This window comes from Parasteatoda tepidariorum, chromosome 11 (genome assembly GCF_982258835.1).
Source record: "Parasteatoda tepidariorum strain Cologne lab strain chromosome 11, Ptep-v5.0, whole genome shotgun sequence".
Taxonomy (NCBI): Eukaryota; Metazoa; Arthropoda; class Arachnida; order Araneae; family Theridiidae; genus Parasteatoda; species Parasteatoda tepidariorum.
The window spans coordinates 36,159,835-36,179,557 of NC_141765.1; the positions used below are offsets into that span (position 1 = coordinate 36,159,835).

Here is a 19,723-nt window from a genome sequence, read left to right on the forward strand (position 1 = left end):
AATTTTGTTGGAATAAATTTGCCGTTAAAATTTGTTCCTCATTCTATAAAGTTTAACTAAATAAATTTAAAATATTGTGTAATTAATCCTATTTATTAAAATATTTTTAGTTCAACTACTATTTGACATTTCATGCAAACATATTTTGACTCAATCAACTAGCTTAAGTACAATTCAGGTCATGCGTGTTTGGAGGAAAACAGATAAAGATCAGAAAGCGGGACCTTGAAATCATAAAATTTTCAAAAAAAATTTTTTTTGTTAAAAATATAAAGATAGTCAGCCTGAATCACGTGTTGTTCAAATTTTTTCGATACGATGATTTTTTATGATTTTATAGCTATTTTTCTGAAAAGTGGGCGTGGCACTTTTGACGTTCCATAAGCTGTCTGTTTGTTTACATTGTAGTTATCAAGCTTATTTTGATTTTTTTTTTATGTTCAAATCAATATTTCTATAAAATATTTTTTAATTAGTATAGCATATAAATTAATTAATTAATATAGCATTAATAAATTAATATAGCATTAATAAATTAATATAGCATTAATAAGTTAATTAATTAGTATAGCATTAGTATATAAATTTTCTAGCATGTTATCGAAATTCTGCAATATGCTTTTCCTATGTCAATGTCAATAATTTTTTTATTTATCTGGTATCAAATATATTATTTGTTTTATTAAAATTATAGAGAATAATGTTTTTAGTGTAATTTTTATGCACACAAAAATAATCTTTTTTCTTTGTTTCAAGGTTACATATGACATATTGATATGATGCATAACGAACAATATTTTTATGTAAAAATCGTTTGTATTGGTAAAAATTTAGCACTTATTATATTAAGAATACATCGGAAGTTCTTTTTATATTTTAAGCATGATATTATAGCTATTACAGTGAGTTTTAGTTAATTTACACAAAAAAAGTAGTTTTTCTCCGTTAACTTTTTTTGCATAATTTACATCTATAATTTGTCCCTTGTGTCTGAATAATTGAAAATTTTGCCTGAAAATTTTTCATATGCTTCATATGACTGTTATAAAGATAATGTAGCATTGTTTTCACGAAATATTAATTATAAAGTTTTTTATACAACTTTAACTGTAGGAGGAAATGAAAATTTTCGAAAAAAAAGCGTCGGAACTAAAAAAAATTTTTTTTTCTCAAAACCTGTTGAAGTGAAACAATAACTGATGCTAGAGAGTCTTTATATCATCATTATCTATCTATAGAAAAAATTTTAAATTATTTGGATGAAATTTCAGACACAAGGGACAATTTTTGTATTTTTTAAAATTTACCCATGCAGCATGAAAGGGCAAATAAACGTTAAAAATCCGTTCGTCCGTTATAAGGTTTTGGGTTTACGTTAAAATTACGTTAATTTCACGTGATGATTTTCACCATTTCTTCATTCGTTAAAACGTATACGATAAAATTACGTTAATTTCACGTAATGATTTTCACCATTTCTTCATTCGTTAAAACGCATACGTTAAAATTACGTTAATTTCACGTAATGATTTTCACCATTTCTTCATTCGTTAAAACGTATACGTTAAAATTACGTCAATTTAACGTTATCAATTTTCCCTTTAAATAATTCGTTAAAAATACGTACTTAAAATACGTTATTTTAACGTGTACATTTTATCCATTTTTTGACCGTTTTTTAAAAACGTGTTATTAACGAAAAATTGACGTTTTGTTGCATAGTTATATTTACGTTAATTGTTTGGGATTATAAACGTAAATTTAGTGGTAAAAATGTTTCAAGCAAAAATGATGAACCTGTGAGAGCCCAAGAAAGATAATCTTTTACGTCTCACTTGAATTCGAATAAACTGAACATTGCAGATTTTCATTACAATTCATATTTAATTTTTAATACTTATAATTATTTTTGTTTTATTAAACTGGTTATAAATATTTGCTTGTTGATAATATTGAGTCGGCTCATTATCAGTAACTGACAAGGGAACTATGAGTTTTAATTCTTATATAACTAAACTATGATGAAAATTAAGAAATTTTCCAAAATACTGAATAAAGTAAAAATTTTCCACTACTTGACATGCAACGAACATAACGTAAAAACACATTATACTTAAATTTAAATTATCTCTGTCCAGAACAAGAGTCGTGGGGTAGTGGTTACAGCGTTCGCCTCAAGGGTACGGCGTCCTAGGTTCGAGCCTACTCTAGAGTGGGATGTTAATATGCGAATACTAATAATTATTATTATTCAAAGATCTTAATTTAAAAAATTTATTTTTTGTTATTATGTAAAAATTGATTCACTTTTTTTTTATATAGCAATTATCTCTCGCCATACGAGTTTATAAAAAATAATTTATAATATACAATATTCTAATTATTATTTTCTACTTCAATCAACATGAAATAGAAACGATTATTTTTGGTTAATTTTGTTAACATTTATTTATTAATTTCTTACTTTAAAATAATCGCTTACCGTATATAAGTTTTTTCAAAATAATTGCTAAGAAATGTGTCTACTTTTAAATTCCATGTTCTTACTGCATGAAAGAGACATTTACTTTATTTTAAAATACTGATTAAATTTTTTTTTCCTTCCAAAAACTTCATAAATTGTAAAAATAGAATTAAAGTATTTTGAAAAATTTATCAATCTTGATTCTTTAATGTATACAATATTTATTAATGAAAAGAAAAAAATACATATCAAACAACAGGTAAAAAGATAATTCTCATAATTAGTTTTCGTAATAAAATTTAGTGTGGGAAGTTTTAAAATATTGGTTGTTATTAAAAGACGTTTTTACACACAACAACGTTTTTACAAATTTATTAAATTTTGCTTTGAATCTTGAATTTTATAATCTGGAAATTGCTTAATTATAAAATCTTAATTGCAATAAGTAAATTATTTATGAAAATCATAAATAGTAAAAAATAATATAAATTTATAAAATATAAAAAATAATATAAAAAATAATATAAAATAGCATAAAATATAAATAATAATTGTAAGTTTTGTTGTAATGTCAGAAAAATAATTTTTTTTATAAGAGCAAGTAATGATAATTCTTTATTTCTTTGCAAAATATTATTTATGAGTGAGTTTTTGTGTATGTGAAATTGAAGTACTTTTAAAAATAGTTAGAGCGTTAGTTCGGTTTATTTTTCCGAGCTGTCAGTTTTAGGCTTTCTTGCATTGAATAGTCTGTTTTTTTTTTTTTTTTTTTTTTTTTTTTATCATATCGGGCAATAATGTTACATAACAGGGAATTTTAGTAAAATTTACCTAGGGACACAATGCTTGGAAGGTTTTAAATAGTTAATGAAGTTAAATAAATTGTTTTTAATTATTTAGATCATATAAACAAAAAAGAAAAGGAATTAAGTAAGGAAAAGAGAAAGTTCCTCAAAAATTGAAGTTAAGTTAAGACCTAAATTTTGCAATGCTAATACATAGACTAAAAAAAAAAAAAAAAAAAAAAAAAAAAAAAAAAAAAAAAAAACACCTTTAAGAAGAAAAAAAAGGTCCCGCAGTGGACTGATCGTTAAGACACGGTTCCCAACAGATCACCGAAGTCAAACATCACTGGCTGCGGTCAGTGTGCGGGTGCCACTTGGATCAGTCTGCGTAGGGACCGAGGGTGTGCGGTATTGGTCCTCGTTAAACTGTGCTACCGTAAAGTGCTCGACTTCGCGCGCACGTCGTCGGGCTACCGAAGCGGGGGTGCCATCCCCTCCGCAGAGGATCAAAATTGTGATGGCATGTCTTCGGATCATCCTCCGGGATGTTTCCCAGACCGTCGCCAATAGCCCATTGTGCAGCTCTAGTGCAACGTAAATTAACAACAACAGCAAGAAAAAAAAGAAGAGAGAAATTAAATATTTGTTTTTTTCATATTTTGACATCAGTGCGACAAATTTTTTTCTTTGTTTTTTGACCAAGATTTTTTCATTTAAGCTTAGTTCCCGGTTAATAGGGGTTTTAAGGGCCATTCTAGTCCTTGACGGGGGCGGTGCTCGATCCTCGACACCACCGAGTACATGCGATATATGTGCTATTAAAATCTGTGGAATCGAGAGGCCTGTGGTCGATCGCATTACTGTGCCAAATGTACAGGGATCTGGAGAAAATTTCCTACCCCTTCAGATTTAAGTCTAAATGGATGATAAGCCTAATGTACAGCTCTAGTGCGACGTAACTAAAACTCCTACCTTCATTAATTCGTTGACACATTATCTGTTTACACTGTGTTATCTGGGAATAAAATTTCAACAAAATCTTTTTAATGTATACATACATTGCTTTTAAAATGAAGACAAATATCAGCAAGCGAAAAAACAGATTCATAAGAATTTACTTTTTTTTTTTATCTAAAGCACTGAAGAGGGAAACGGAACGTTTAACGAAAATGGATCCTTCCAGCTGAAATTAAATATAAAATTTTTAATATATTATATGAAAATAACTTGATCCACTAGAAATGTTAACAACTTGACACCCTTTTTTACCCTTATTGTTATAATCAAGTTTTCAAATGCATGATATTACCTCTTTTTTTTTCTTTTCTCCAAATGAAATCGTGATTTAAAAGGTGCTTTTTATTTAAATGTGTATTTTTTTATGTAATAAATATTTTATTAATTTTTTCAAACTATTATTTTTAACACGGTCATCACCAACAACTAAAAATGATACCTAAATCGTGAGACCATGCCTTTATGCATGCCAATTAATGTATGTAAAATCTTCACCTAGGCAGACGAGAAAAACAAAAAATAAGCACGAAATTTGAGAAATAACATGTAATCATGATATAATAATTAAAATTAACCAGAGATAAATAAATGTACATGTTGATCCCATATTATGTTAATCGATAAAACTTTTACATTGGTGGATGTAGTTAGATTAAATCTTTTTGATTTGATGGAAGACCTAACGTAGAATGTATTCTACAATATCTTTCTTACTCTCATTTCGGATTAAATGGAAATCCTACAATTTATGGTTCATTGATCAGCCTATATGATGCACAAAAAAATCAATGTATATTGTTAGTTTTACAGTTTTAAAATATAACATAATTAATGTCTCATTTAGTTAAATTACTATAGTACGATCCTCTAATTCCTAACGATTGGATATGAAGTTCCTGGTTAGAGGAAGCAAAAAAGTGTAAAGTTTTAAAATAAATAATCACGTATTTTAAATAATCTTGTATGTCTTACGAATCAGTGATCTTAATTTATAATATTTATTCATGTTTATCTTTTAATAATAAATTATTGTTATAATAATTTTACATTTCCAGAGCATAAAACAGCAATTTTTATGAATTCATGAAAATTATAAAAAGCATTAAAATCGAGTTTTTTTATGTACAAGCTATTCAAATAATATTATACTAGTAAAAATAAAATACTATTATATCTCTGCAATGAAAATAACATTACATAACAATATAATTCCATTTTTCTTTAAGTCATCAGGTAAAATAGTAATAATTTTTTAAAAAAAAGCTTGACAGTTTTATTTAACTTTTTTAAAAATATTATATGAAAGTTATTCTACAATGTAGCATTTTATTCCAGGTTTAATTAGAATAATAATAAGAAAAATAAGAAGAAAAATCAAAAATAGAGAAAAAATTGATTAACAATATAGATTCAAAAGTACTCTCCACATTGCTTTCAGTTATTTGAGTTTTTGTTTTACAAGTGGATTAAACGATACTAAGTTTCAACTTTTCACTCCTTTTCCGTGGGAGCAAGTTCTACACAAGGATTGCTACCCCTACACTAGCTACCCCTACATTTATTTACATTGTTGCACGCGTGTGTTTACATACGCCGAATTCAATGGTAAGTTCTTTTATTCCTTACTTTAATTATTACTATTTTAGAATGTTAATTCATTATAATGCTTCACTGTCAAAAAAAGTAAATAATTATTGTAGTTAATTCTGCTTGAAATAAACACAAATATTCTAAGCCTATCATTTGCGAAGTTTAACAAACTATGACAAAACGTAACGATTTTGGAAAAAAACAAGAGAATTTGTTGAATCTCATTTACTGTGCTTAATGTAAAGAGACGAAACACAGACCCGTTATATACGATTGTTATGCAGTTAAGATATTTTTAATAAAATCATGAATTTTTGGAAAGTTTTCTGATGGTACCTAAGCTTAATCAAGGAATATTAATCTGAAATACTGAGTTAAACTAGTTGCGATCTTATGTAAAAAAAAATTCTATTTTAAAGCTTTAATTATCAAAATTATTAAATTAATGCTGCATTATTTTATTCACCTGACAAATTTTGTTGCTATAATAAATAACAATTAACAAAAAGTAACAATTATAAGCATTATTCTGAAGATAATACTTAAATGTCATTAATCATGGTTGACTTTACACACCAAAATATGAGTAGAGGGGATATTTTCCTTCTGTGATTTGCTGCGCCAACTATTGTGGATTTCAAACTTGCATACATTTATAAAAGAAAACTTGTAGAGGTTTGCCAGGGGGTAGTGGCTACAAGATATACCCTGTTGTGTTTCTTCCCATGTTTTGTTTTCAGTGTGATGATAGCCACTGGAAGTTACCAAGACCTGTTGATTATTCTGCCACAGGTGATGATAAACTAATTTTTCGGAGTGGAAAAGAATTTTAGCTAGATTTATAATGTAAATTTTTCTGTTTCACTAATTTTAGGGGATATTTCCATATATTAACCTGTCACACTAACTACAATAGCCAAGCTACCAAATAGATATAAACTTGAAATTTTTTTTGAAAAAAACATGAATGTTTGCCAAATGGTTACGAGTTATATCTTTCGAGTTGGTCCCTTTCTGTGATTTTTTAACTTTCTTTCAGTTTCTCCGATACCAGAAGTTGCCAAGACGTGCTGATTATTCTGCCATTGTTCCTTTTATAGAGATCTCCCCTGATTTTATGAATCAAATAAAAGGGGATGTTTCCCTATTTGAACTAGATTGTGCCAACTAAAAATGTTGAAACAAAAAAAAAATATATATATATTTTGTACTTTGCAAAAACTTTTAAAAGAAGTATGTAGAAGTTTTCCTGAGGGTTGCTTCAACTTATATTCTCTGAGTTAGTCCCATTCTGAGATATTTTCTTAATTTTTCGTGGACCGCTGGAAGTTTATAAATATTTATCCATAGGTAACAACATAGAAATACTCATTAAACTTTTAATTCCCTATTAGGGTTACTTCTGTATTGTGAGCAGTTATGCCAACTGCTATCGTCCAGGCACCAAATAGATTTCTAACTGCTAACTTTTTAAAAGAATATGTAAAGGTGTGCGAAAGGTAGCTACGAGTTATACTCTTCAAGTTGATCTCCGTTCGTTAATTTTTTTTAGTTCCTCCTGGTTGCTGCGTGGAAGTTGCTTAGAAGATATAGTGATTATTCACCGGCAGATCATGATACGGGCATTTTTCTTACTGTTTTGCCTACTCAGTACGAGATGGCATTTTTATTAGCAAATGAGACGAGACAAGTGTTATGTGTGAAACAGTCCTATCATATTGTTATTAATTTGAGCTGTCTTATCTACTTACCTACTATTGTCTTATAAAGTATAAAAACTATTAGTTGTTGCATTTTTAAAAAAGTTGAGTAGTGGCATTTTCTTTTAACTTTACCTTTTTAAAGAACCAAGGGTTAAACACGCTTGATTGGTGTAAATTTTACAAGAGTCTATAGCAGATGGTTCTTCAACCAAAATGTCGTGGAAGTATCATTTTAACAAGCTATTGCAAGAGAAAATCTCACATGGACAAAATAGTTGTTTGACTATTTATTTTGCAACATGATATCTTTAAAAGCAAAAAAAAACACCCAGTTGAACATTTACTGGAAATTTTTCTTCTTATTTTTGAAACAGTTTTTGAAATTTATCAGCTAAAACGATATGGAAAATAATTGCAGTAATTTTCAATATTAAATTATCTTTAGAATTATTCTTATTCAAGCTTTTATTTAAATTTACATTGCTGTTTAAAACTTTTTTAATTCTTTTATAGTCACTGTATTCTAAAAATATGCCTAGGCAGAGGTCTGTCAAGGCCAAATTTACTACCGTTTAGCAGTACCTTCACAAATTCAACTTTAGAAAAAACATTAGTTTCACAAAATACTTTTTCTTATAATTTTATTTTTGTATTCCTTAAGAAGCGATAAATCCATATTTTTGTGTTGATTTTTTAATGTAGTTTTTAATTTTTCACAAATTATGTCTAAATTTTCATAAAATAGGTACCTATCAGAAAAACCTAGACAGACCCTTGCTAGGTGAAAAAGTTCAATTGAAATTTTTATTGCTAAATTTTTCTTTTAAACAATTTTTGTCTTGGTTTTTACCTAGCTTTTTACATTTCTAAAAAACTTTGTTTTTATTAACTGTATGACACAGTAATTAAGAATGTTTCTATTGTCTTTATTCTTATCTGGAAAATATGATAATTGGAAAGACTGAGATGTAAAGCTTTAAAATTTCATTTTGAGAATTAAAATAGATTTTTCTGTTTTACATTTGTATATAATCTTTTGTTTTTTTTTAGCATTTTTAAGATAACACAGCATTTTAATAACATATTTCTAATATATTATATTTTAGTTAATGTTGCTTTATGGATACTGCTTTACAAAAAATATTATTCTTAGCATGGAAGTTTTGTTGTAACAATTATGATAATTTTTTTTTCTCTTTCTATTTTACTTCATAACTTTATTAAGTATTTCTGGTTTAGTTTTTTGTTTTTCCTTTAGCCCATTCCACTAATATAGATAAGCATGGAGTAATTTCCAATAATAAATAAACTTATTTATTCGTAAAAAATATTTATTAATGAATTTTTTTTTTTTTTAAATATTGCTATAAAAATATATTCTGCATTTCACCATTTTTTTTAGCTAACATTCTGCCAAACCATTACTCCTTACTTCTCTAGTTCTGAATAATAAATGTGCCCGTATAAACAAAACAAAATATGTTTGAATTATTTCTATGTTTTTGAACGTATTAACTGAATGAATTTTCTTTTTCATAATCTATTGATGTACTTCTGAGGAAGATCTTTGAAAAGGATCTAGCTTTGAGAATGAACCTCCATCAAGTCTCATTTGAAGGTACCTGAATTAAGTATGTCTAAAGAAATAACTGTATTTGAATTTCCTTTTTTCTTGTGCTTAAAAATGGGTAAAAAAATTCGTGAAATTATAAACATGATCAAATCAATTGTTAAAAATTATTTCAGATTACTTTTGCTGATATTAAAAAAAGTAATTAAATAAATAAATAATAATATAAAAAAAGTAATAATATATATAAAAGTAAAAAAGTAAAAAATAATATAGTAAAATAAAGTAAAAAAGTAATATAAGTATAAATATTATAATAAAGTAAAAAAGTAATAATATATATATATATATATGCAGCATTAAAAAAGATAATTTCTAATTAGTTCCAAGCATAAAATTATTATTTTTTGAAACAATTTTAAGTTTAAGGCTGTTCCTCCTAATTGTTTTTATAGTCCAAAATTGCTATACTGCATTACTCCAAACATTCTGTCATGTTGCTACAATTAACTAACACCATTGTGTTCCTTTCATTTAATCACATTTTTCGAAGAAATATTTATTAAAATATTTCTCCAAAAACTGTGTTTTGTGTGTGAAGTTTTTTTTTGAAATTTTTTTATCCAGTCCTTTTTAAGTGGTTTAAACAAATAAAGTTTTTACTGCCCCCAAGCAACCTGATTGTAACACACTAGGGTCAAGGAACACAGAACCTATTTTTCCCACCATTACTAAGAATTCCGTTGTGGAAATGAATTTCTATATCACCAAACAGCTTTCTAATGTATTTTGGAGTAAAGTGTTACATTTTAGCAGCGATTTTACAGAAATTAAAGAATTTTCAAAATAAACATTTTTTGTTTAAAAAAGCTTTAACAGAGGCAATTGTAAAATGTAATTCTTCACTTGAACTAAATAATATATAGTTTAACAAATTACTGAATTTGTTAAAATTACTCCTTTTGTATATTAAAGATACTGTTAGTGTTAAAAGGCATAGTATTTTTACTGTTTTAATAAATGAGAAATTAAAAATTACGTAACTGAAACTAATCGAATTGTGTTTCTGAACTACAAAGTTCTTGCAAAATATTCTGAAGAGGAATGAAAATTGCAGCCAAGGAGCAATAAAAAAATGAAAAGAATGAGAGAGGAAAATAAAATTTTGATGATAAGTAAATAAACAGAAAGTATAGGGCAGCTTTTAGGAGTACTTTACCTGACAATGGGCACATGTCGTGGCAAGTACTGCGGTTATGAGAAAAAGTAATTTCAAATAGGAGTGTTTTGTGAATAGTTTTGTCTTGATTTTAGGTCAGCGTGGGTAAACCAATTGACACCTTTATTCCTTCATTGTTCCCCTATTAGAAATGTGCTCTTACTTGTTACCAAAGCAGCCAACAGCACCAGACTAAAACTCTGGAGGAGTTCTCCTCAAAGCCACACGAAAAATAATTTTATGTTTTGTTTATAACTTACTGCTGGCTTCAATGTAAGATTTAGTTAGGATGAAAAAAAATTATGAAATATTCTAATTCAGATTTGTGCTGTATATGTATGTAATTTTGTTGTGTAATATGTGACTAAAATTTGTAAAATAGATTTTCTTATATCTAAGTATTTGGATGTACTCAATCGATATATACTTAGTAGAAATTCCATGAAAATAATAAACAGTTTTAATATTTTTTTTAAAATTTTTTATTTAACTGTATTTTATCTAGTCAGTATTGCTTCGTTTTAGAAATCTACTGTTGGTTGTAACAATTTAATATTATTGTCCGGTATATTTTTTTTTCATATGCTAAAATATTTATTTGTTTTCCAGGAACATTGCAGTGAAGAGGTGATAGTAACAGCGGGATGGAGAAGTTATGAATGTTTCAGATCTGTGGCGATGTGTTATAATTGTAAATCTATATATTGTAAATATGTTGTATGATAGTTGTAAAATAAATAAAACTTAATAAATCTTATTTGATTTAATGTTTTTTTCTGTATTTAAAATTATTTAGTTAACTGCTCTTCTGGATTAAAAATTTTAGTTTTACGAGCATAAGACTTAGAAAAATTGTAATTTTAGTAAGTAAACAAATCAAATGGTAAATTTGGTCAATATTTTTTTTTTTTTACTTCGTGTGTGTGTTAAAGTAAATTTTAGTCAAATTTTTCAAGCTAAAAATTAAAATATATGCATTTAAAAAAAAATAATGAACCCAAAAGCATTCTAGAAGAGTAGATAATTTCCAGCAAGCAATTTGGAAACATGGACTTCAGGACAGCAGTAGATTTCTTAATTATTAATTTAAACTAAAAAAAAAATATTTTTTTTCCATATGGGTTTGGAAAATCATGTAAGTATTGAGTAATTTTTTCTTCTACCAATTCTTTATATTACAAACTTTTAGGAATGAAAAATGTAAAAAATTCCTGAGGGACATGAAACTTCATAAATAAACTAGTATGCTGCTGTGAAGAGGTAGAAAGATTTGCATTCCATATTCGTTGAGTTATAATTTGAATTGTAAAAATTTACAGAAAGTGTGAGATTAAAAACAAAAGCTTTTTCTAGGATTCTAAAAAAAAAACATGAATATCGGCTATTTTCCGTTGTTTTAGTTCGAAAAGAAAAGTTTTTTTTTAAATAAAAAGTAAATGCTATATTTTTTAGTGTAATTAGTGCAACGTAAACATTAAAATACGGAATGGTTTCTTTCTTTCTTAGTTAAAAAAAAAAACTTAAAATATGCTATTGTTAACAATTCGGTTAAAATTACGATAAATTGAAATTAATTTAGTTAAATTTTCGCGAAAAATTTATCAATTCACCTAGCTCAAAATAAGCGTTAAAAATATTGATATATAAGCGTTAATAATGCGTAAATAAAGCTCAAAATAAGCGTTAATAATACGTAAATAATATGGATAAAATACGTTTGTATTTTGGTTAAAATAACGTAAAATGTACGTTATTTTAATAAAAATAAGCGTTAAAAACACGTAAATATTCTTGGTGAAAATAACGAATTTATAGAACCAAAAATATACGTAAATAGTTTGGTGAAAAAAACGTAAAAAATACGTTAAAAATTGGTTACGAAATTCACCTTAGTCAAAATAACGGCAAAAATCCGTCATTTTTACGTTAAAAACAGCCCAAATATAAACGCTTTTTTACCTAATTCGAGACTACCACTCGAAACGGAAATAAAACGTTTTAAATAAACGTTTTTTTGCTCTAAACCTTGTGGCATTTTAACGTTATTTTCACGTAATTAATACTTATCTCTGCTGCATGGGTACATATTTTATTAAATTTTTAAAAAAATTTTGACCAAAATTGTTTTTACTTTGCCTATTTCCTAAAATATGCTAAAAAATAAATAAATTATGTTCATAATAGTAAAATTAAATTAAAAAACAAGTTTTCATAAATTTTCATTTGAAAGGTCCCGTGTCCCCTTAACTATAAAAAATTCCGGGTCAAATTAAGGTAAAATGTACCAGCACTCCAGGTGTCGGTACTTTTTGCCGCACAATCCATTTTTACCGGAATATATTACGGAACAATACAATCTGGTCTATATTAATTTTTACAATAATAATTACCATTAAATCACTGAGTCACTCTTATTAAATGATTATTACTGCAAAAATTAAAATCTGATTTTTTATGGTAAAAATGGATTTTACTATTAAATGGATTCTATGGTAAAATGGATTTTACGGATGAATCACCCAAAGTGCCGACACTTTATATCGTAATATTTTCTTATAGTGTTGGTTGCAAATTGATTTGGAGGTAAAGAATGTGTTCTTTAGACACTGAACCTTACTGAAATCAGCCTAAGTTGTAAAATGTTTATTTTCAAATAATCTTAATTTAAGACATTTTTATCAAAACTATTAAACAAATATCCATAAGCTCATTTATAAAAATTTTTTTAGAAACAAGAATAGTAGTTTTTTTTAGATCTTAGTTATTTTTCTTGAATTAGTTATGTAAAAAAATTAAGTCACAAATGTGCTTTAGAAATTTAAAAATGCATAAATTTAGTTACTAATTCGATTGAGCTTGTATAGCTCAAATTTAAGCAATGGAAATGAAATTTCTTCTCGGATTTGACAATTTCTTTAAAAAACATTTATTTACAACACATTTTTCATTTTACATTTTTACAAGTTCTTTTCATCTTACTCGTAAAAGAAAATCAGAATTTGAAATTAGCTCAAAAGATGAACTAAGGAAAGAAAGTTTTATTCGTGTATTCTAAGACGTTAAATGTAATTACTGCTTCATCACATGAAATAAAATGTGACAGTGATGTTACTTTTAAAAAAACTGAATTGAGAAGAAAATAAATGTTACTTTTATAATAAAAAAAAGGGAAATCTTATAAAAAAAACTTCATTAAATATAAATTGAAGTAAGGCGAACACATGAAAATCAATTTTAAAAATACAGCATAGTTGAATATATATATTTTTCTAATCCAATGTCTTAGAAAGAAACGTTATTCCAAGTTTATGTAAAATAATTTGTTTCAGAAAATCTGGGGATAAGAATTTTAACTCATCAAAACATTAATTGTTATTTCAATATTAATAATTATTGTTTGTTTGAAAGCAGTTAATTCAGTGTATTAGTCCTTAGTACTATAGTCTGTTATGTATACCTTACAAGGCAAAACAATTCAAATCATTTCTATATTAAATAATAAAAAGCTGAAAATATAAATAAAATTTCCTTCTGGACTGAAATCGTCTTCAAATAATCAAGTTTCATAATTGTGTTTAAATATGTTTTTTGATTAGCTTGAAGTACATTTTCACGAATGCTTATAAAATACATTTCCGCAAAATTCCGTTGCGAGCATTGTGCATTATGAGACTAAAACTTAATAAGCCTTATTGTTCTTGAAGGTTTAGTCCCCACAATTCCGTGACCAATGTGGTCAGCATTGCTTACTATGGTTTTCAATGTGATCAGTATTACGCAATGCATGATTCACAAACATAATGTTTATTTTTGAATGTAACTTTCACTTAACTAAATAAGCCTTATTGTTCTTAAAGGTTTAGACCCCACAATTCCGTGACCAATGTGACCAGCATTGCGTACTAAGGTTTTCAGTGTGATCAGTATTACATACTATATGATTCGCAAATATAATGTTTATTTTTTAATGTAACTTTCACTTAACTAAATAAGCCTTATTATTCTTGAAGGTTTAGTCCCCACATTTCCGTGACCATTGTGACCAACATTGCGTACTAGGGTTTTCAGTGTGATCAATATTACCTACTGCATGATATGCGAATATAATGTCTATTTTTGAATGTAACTTTTACTTATCAAGAAGACAAATTGGTGCTTTCGAATTTGACCAATCATTAAAAAGTTTATAGCTATTCAAATTGTTATTTTTTTTCTCTCTAGACATTTTCAAAGAACTGGTACTGTTCCAAATTTAAAACACTAAGCATAGGTAATTGACAAAGTAACAAGTTATTTTCTGATGATTTGATAATAGGTTTCATCAAATTATTATTGATTTTCTGTCCAAGTGGAACTATAATGTTGTTTGATTATGTTAAAGACGGATTAATTTGCACTGTATAGTTTAACCTGCACCTTTCCACGGATGCAGAAAATTTACGCTAAATTACAATTCAACGTTTACAAACTTTTTCAACAGTTCAGGAGCACTTCGGCATTTATCAAGAGATTGTTATGGACTGAAAGATCTCTTAAAAAATTAGAGAAATGTTCAAACTATTTTTCTTCAAATTTTACCACATTTTTTATATTTTATTTATTTCGTAATTTCATTTTTAAGCTTTTAATCTTTAAATTTTTTTATAAATTTTGTTACGTTTTTTTATATAATTTTTTTTTTGCAAAATCAACATGCACAATTTTGTAAGACAACGGGAAAAAATGCAGAAGTTTTCAAATGAAAAGTATCTTAATGTACATTCCTTAAAGAACTGCTAAGTAAAAATTTTAATTTTTGTTATGATCATCTTATAGCAACTAAATATTTAATGTAAGTCATATGAAAGTATTTATTGTATTCTGCAGCTGTTTTTGAAGGTGCATATTTGCAATTTATGCTTCAAAATGCTGCTTAGAATTAACTTTGCTATAGAAAAAATCTAAGTAAAGAAATAAAAAAATATTTTGTTTTAGATAATTTCTAAACGATATAGAGCATATTGAGTTAAAGTGCCTTTGAGTGTGAATGCAAAATCAAAATGACAATACCTCCACGAAATTAATACCCATTGAATAGCTCAGACTACACAGGTTAGAAATGTATGAAATATGTCAAATAAACTTTGTTAAACACTATAATTCCGTATTTTATGATACTTAAAAATTTTACAAATATATGATAAATATTGTACAGCTTTAAAGCCAGTTTGGAATAGCACGTATACCATTAAGACATCAAATCGCTGTAATTCTTTAAAAGCAACACATTTGCCTGCTTTTTCCCAGGAGAACATATGGAGACCTAATCTTAAATTCCGTTTTATTCAAAGAAATTTAATTATCAAGATTTCTGAATCATTCAATGGTCCTCTTGCAAGTTATACACCTTTTAAATAAATCGTGTTTTAAGTTTCATGATGTTATTAACATAAACTTTGTCATGTGTAATAATGGATTAGAATGTCTGATATAAAACAGTAAAATTTAATAAATTAGCCTTATTCGTGACATTTCATTTTATTGTATGGTCTGTAAATCTGAATTATTTTAATATCTAGACATGGTTAAGAAACAAAATATTTATGCATCAAAAATGCAAGTATATTTTCACAAGTTATATAAATACAGGAAAAAAAATACAAGTATATTTTCTTCCTCATTGCTTGAATTATCGTGATTCCGATACAAAACAATACAATTTAATAACTCAGTCTTATTTGTGATATTTAAAGTTATTGTGGAGTCTGCAAATCTAAATTATTTTAATATCTAGTCATGGTTATGAAACAAAATATCTTATACAATTACATTTTCTTCCTAATTACTTTAATCAGCGTGATTCCGATATAAAACAATAAAATTGCAATAACTCAGTTTTATTCGTGGCATTTCAAGTTATTGCAGAGTCTGCAAATTTTAATTATTTTAATGTCTAGTCATGGTTATGAAACAAAATATCTTATACAATTACATTTTCTTCCTAATTACTTTAATCAACGTGATTCCGATATAAAACAATAAAATTGCAATAACTCAGTTTTATTCGTGGCATTTCAAGTTATTGCAGAGTCTGCAAATCTTAATTATTTTAATGTCTAGTCATGGTTATGAAACAAAATATCTTATACAATTACATTTTCTTCCTAATTACTTTAATCAGCGTGATTCCGATATAAAACAATAAAATTGCAATAACTCAGTTTTATTCGTGGCATTTCAAGTTATTGCAGAGTCTGCAAATCTTAATTATTTTAATGTCTAGTCATGGTTATGAAACAAAATATCTTATACAATTACATTTTCTTCCTAATTACTTTAATCAACGTGATTCCGATATAAAACAATAAAATTGCAATAACTCAGTTTTATTCGTGGCATTTCAAGTTATTGCAGAGTCTGCAAATCTTAATTATTTTAATGTCTAGTCATGGTTATGAAACAAAATATCTTATACAATTACATTTTCTTCCTAATTACTTTAATCAACGTGATTCCGATATAAAACAATAAAATTGCAATAACTCAGTTTTATTCGTGGCATTTCAAGTTATTGCAGAGTCTGTAAATCTTAATTATTTTAATGTCTAGTCATGGTTATGAAGCAAAATATTTATGTTTCAAAAAAGTAATATATTTTGTTCTTAATTGCGTGAATTATCGTGATTTTTTAAAGAAAAGAAAATATTTTTCATTTTGTCAAAAGAATAACAATTTTCATATTTAGATTGATGTTTACCCTGCACAACTGGCAAAGTATTGTTTCGATAAACCAATAAATTTTTTCCATATTTATGGCAGAAACTATTAAATCTATATTAATTTTTTGTTTATCATGCCTCACCCCCCCCCCCCCAAATACCACATAATTTGAAATTTTAATTTTGCTGAAATCAACTAAGTAATCCACAGCATCTACAAACATAAAATAATGTTCATTACAACGTTTTAAAATAGTTTCTTTTTGACATCGACAACTTGTTATAAGCAAAAAAGATTTGGAAATGGACTTGAGCTTTCAGCATAGATAGGCAACTGATCTGCGAGCATTTCGATCTACAAACCTTGGCAACTGGAAATTTGGCATACACTGTTTCCCGTTACTGCAATATCGATGAAACTGTGAATTGTAAATATCAATAAGTGTATAATAAATCCTTGATAAAGAAATAAGCAGTCGTGGTGGCTCTGGAGATGGAGTGCTCTCCTCCGAATGAGATGCCCAGGTTCGAATCCCAGCGATCACTGGTCGATACGAATTCCGCACCCGGCTTACACCGACAACAGTGCTGAAGCAAAATATCCTCATTAGTAGACGTATCATGGGTTATAATTATCTTGACCTCAACCATGGGAGGTTTCTTCGGTTTTGTTGACACATTGCTTTTTTGAAAATTATTTTAAAACTTATCTTTAGCAAGTTTATTTTCATGATTAAAATCGTTAAGAGTTGGCAGAAAGAAACGTAATATAATACGTGCTAGTATTACATTATGCTTGCAGTTCATTGAAATATTGAAATGGATATTAAAATAACAAAAATAGGCACGTGAAGAAAATAGCTTTACAAATGCTGCAATGAACAACCATGAGCGTGAGTTACAATTTAATGAATATTTCAATGTTGTCCTATTTTTGACACACCCTTAAAGAACTAATTATTCTGACAGAATGTAATTCTAACACTGAAAAACAAAGTAATATTTACTTGACTTGACTGTCAAAACGATTATAATTAATTGATCAGATTTAATAAACCATCTTAAAAAAATAATTTTTTTTGAACTTTTACGCTAATACTTTAATTCTATTGTAACGTGCTAGAAATATATTTCATCTTGTCTAGACAAGTTTTTAACACTGAGTATAATTTTAAGGCTTTTCTACTTAGGAAACAAGCTCTGTTCAATTTAAGAAAATGATTTTTTTTTTTAAAAGTCCTAACGCAATACCATTATTGAATTTTTCCAATATTTTACACACAGTTCCTTTAAATGTGTTCTAATTTAAATAAAAAGATCCTTAAGTATTTTGAAACAGCGTCTGAAACAATTTTTTTTTATTCAGAAACCATTGCGCAAAAGAAATTTTAAACTAACGAATATAACATTTGCATTAATCCTGTACTCGTTTATCCTAAATCAATTTCGCGCAAGTCAGAATTTTAAATTGGTATTTTGTTTTGTTGAGAAATCAACAAGAAAATTCATAAAAAAAATCTTGTCTAAAGACTTTTGTTTGATCGGAGCGTCTATGAAATTGAAAAAAAAATGGAAACACAATTTAAAATAATAAAAAATAATATGAAATTACAACAAATTTTAACAACGTAAGCTTTTATGAAATATGTTTCCTGGTCGAAGATTTGTTTAGTCAAATTTCGAATTTTTGTTTTTAGGCGAATGTGATAATGTGTAATTCAAGCAACTTAGAAATTTTCTGAGAAATGTATCAAAGGTCTGTAAGTCAATACAATTTTTTGCGCATGAATGACGTTATATACCAACTACCGGAATACTGGAATAATCAGGAGTACACTAAAATGTTAAAACACCAAGTTGTACTTCTAACCATATTAAATGAAGCTTCTTTGGTGGGCAGATACTTCTTTGGTTCTCTTTCAATTTTGGATTATGTCATTTAAAAATACGTACATTAAATTGATCTAAAAATGTTTTTACTTTAAAATTCTTCCTACTATTAATGAACTACATAACAAAATAATACTAAGAAATAATTAAAAAAATATTTCTCACATGTAATTATTTTTATATAAATAGCTTTTTTTAATTGTGTGTAAATTTTTTTTGATTACCTTCATAAGTTACGATCGAAGCTATGGTGAAATACCTAAAAAGTTTAGTTTTGAGTATTAAGGCCCCATGAGTTCCACCGCTCTCCCAGTTAAATCATTAGGGCCATGTTTTTTTATATTGTGACTATCCCCCCATATTTCGAGGAATAAGAATCAAAATCTGTCAAGTAGACAAAATATTTACTTAGAGACAATATGTTTTTATGCCTGATTTTGTAACTTAAAATTTTATCAGCACCAATTAATTAACATATTTAAGGCTAGGTTTTTGAGCCACAAATATTATGTCTTAACGCATGAAAATCAATTATTAGAACAAAAAATATTAAAGTTGTTTACCGCAATGTGCAGTGCGAAAAAAAAAGTAATAATTGTCCATCTTAAAGGTTCCTGGGAGTGACCTCAAATATGCTAATTAATTAATACTAACAGTTAATTATGTTACGAAATCGGTCACAAAAACATACTTTTACTGAATAAACATATATTTTTTTACATATTAGGATTCTTAACCTTCAAAACATAGAGGTAGCAGCAATCTGAGAAATATGATCCCCATAGTT

The 19,723-nt window shown here is 27.0% G+C and overlaps 1 long non-coding RNA gene across 1 annotated transcript; it reads left to right on the top strand.

Annotated features, from left to right (window-relative positions):
• The first annotated feature begins 2,983 nt into the window (after positions 1–2,983).
• On the top strand, positions 2,984–11,105 carry LOC147801277 (uncharacterized). Its single transcript, XR_015430602.1, has 2 exons — positions 2,984–9,190; positions 10,958–11,105. It is a non-coding gene; the product is annotated as an uncharacterized LOC147801277 (long non-coding RNA).
• Positions 11,106–19,723: the final 8,618 nt, after the last annotated feature.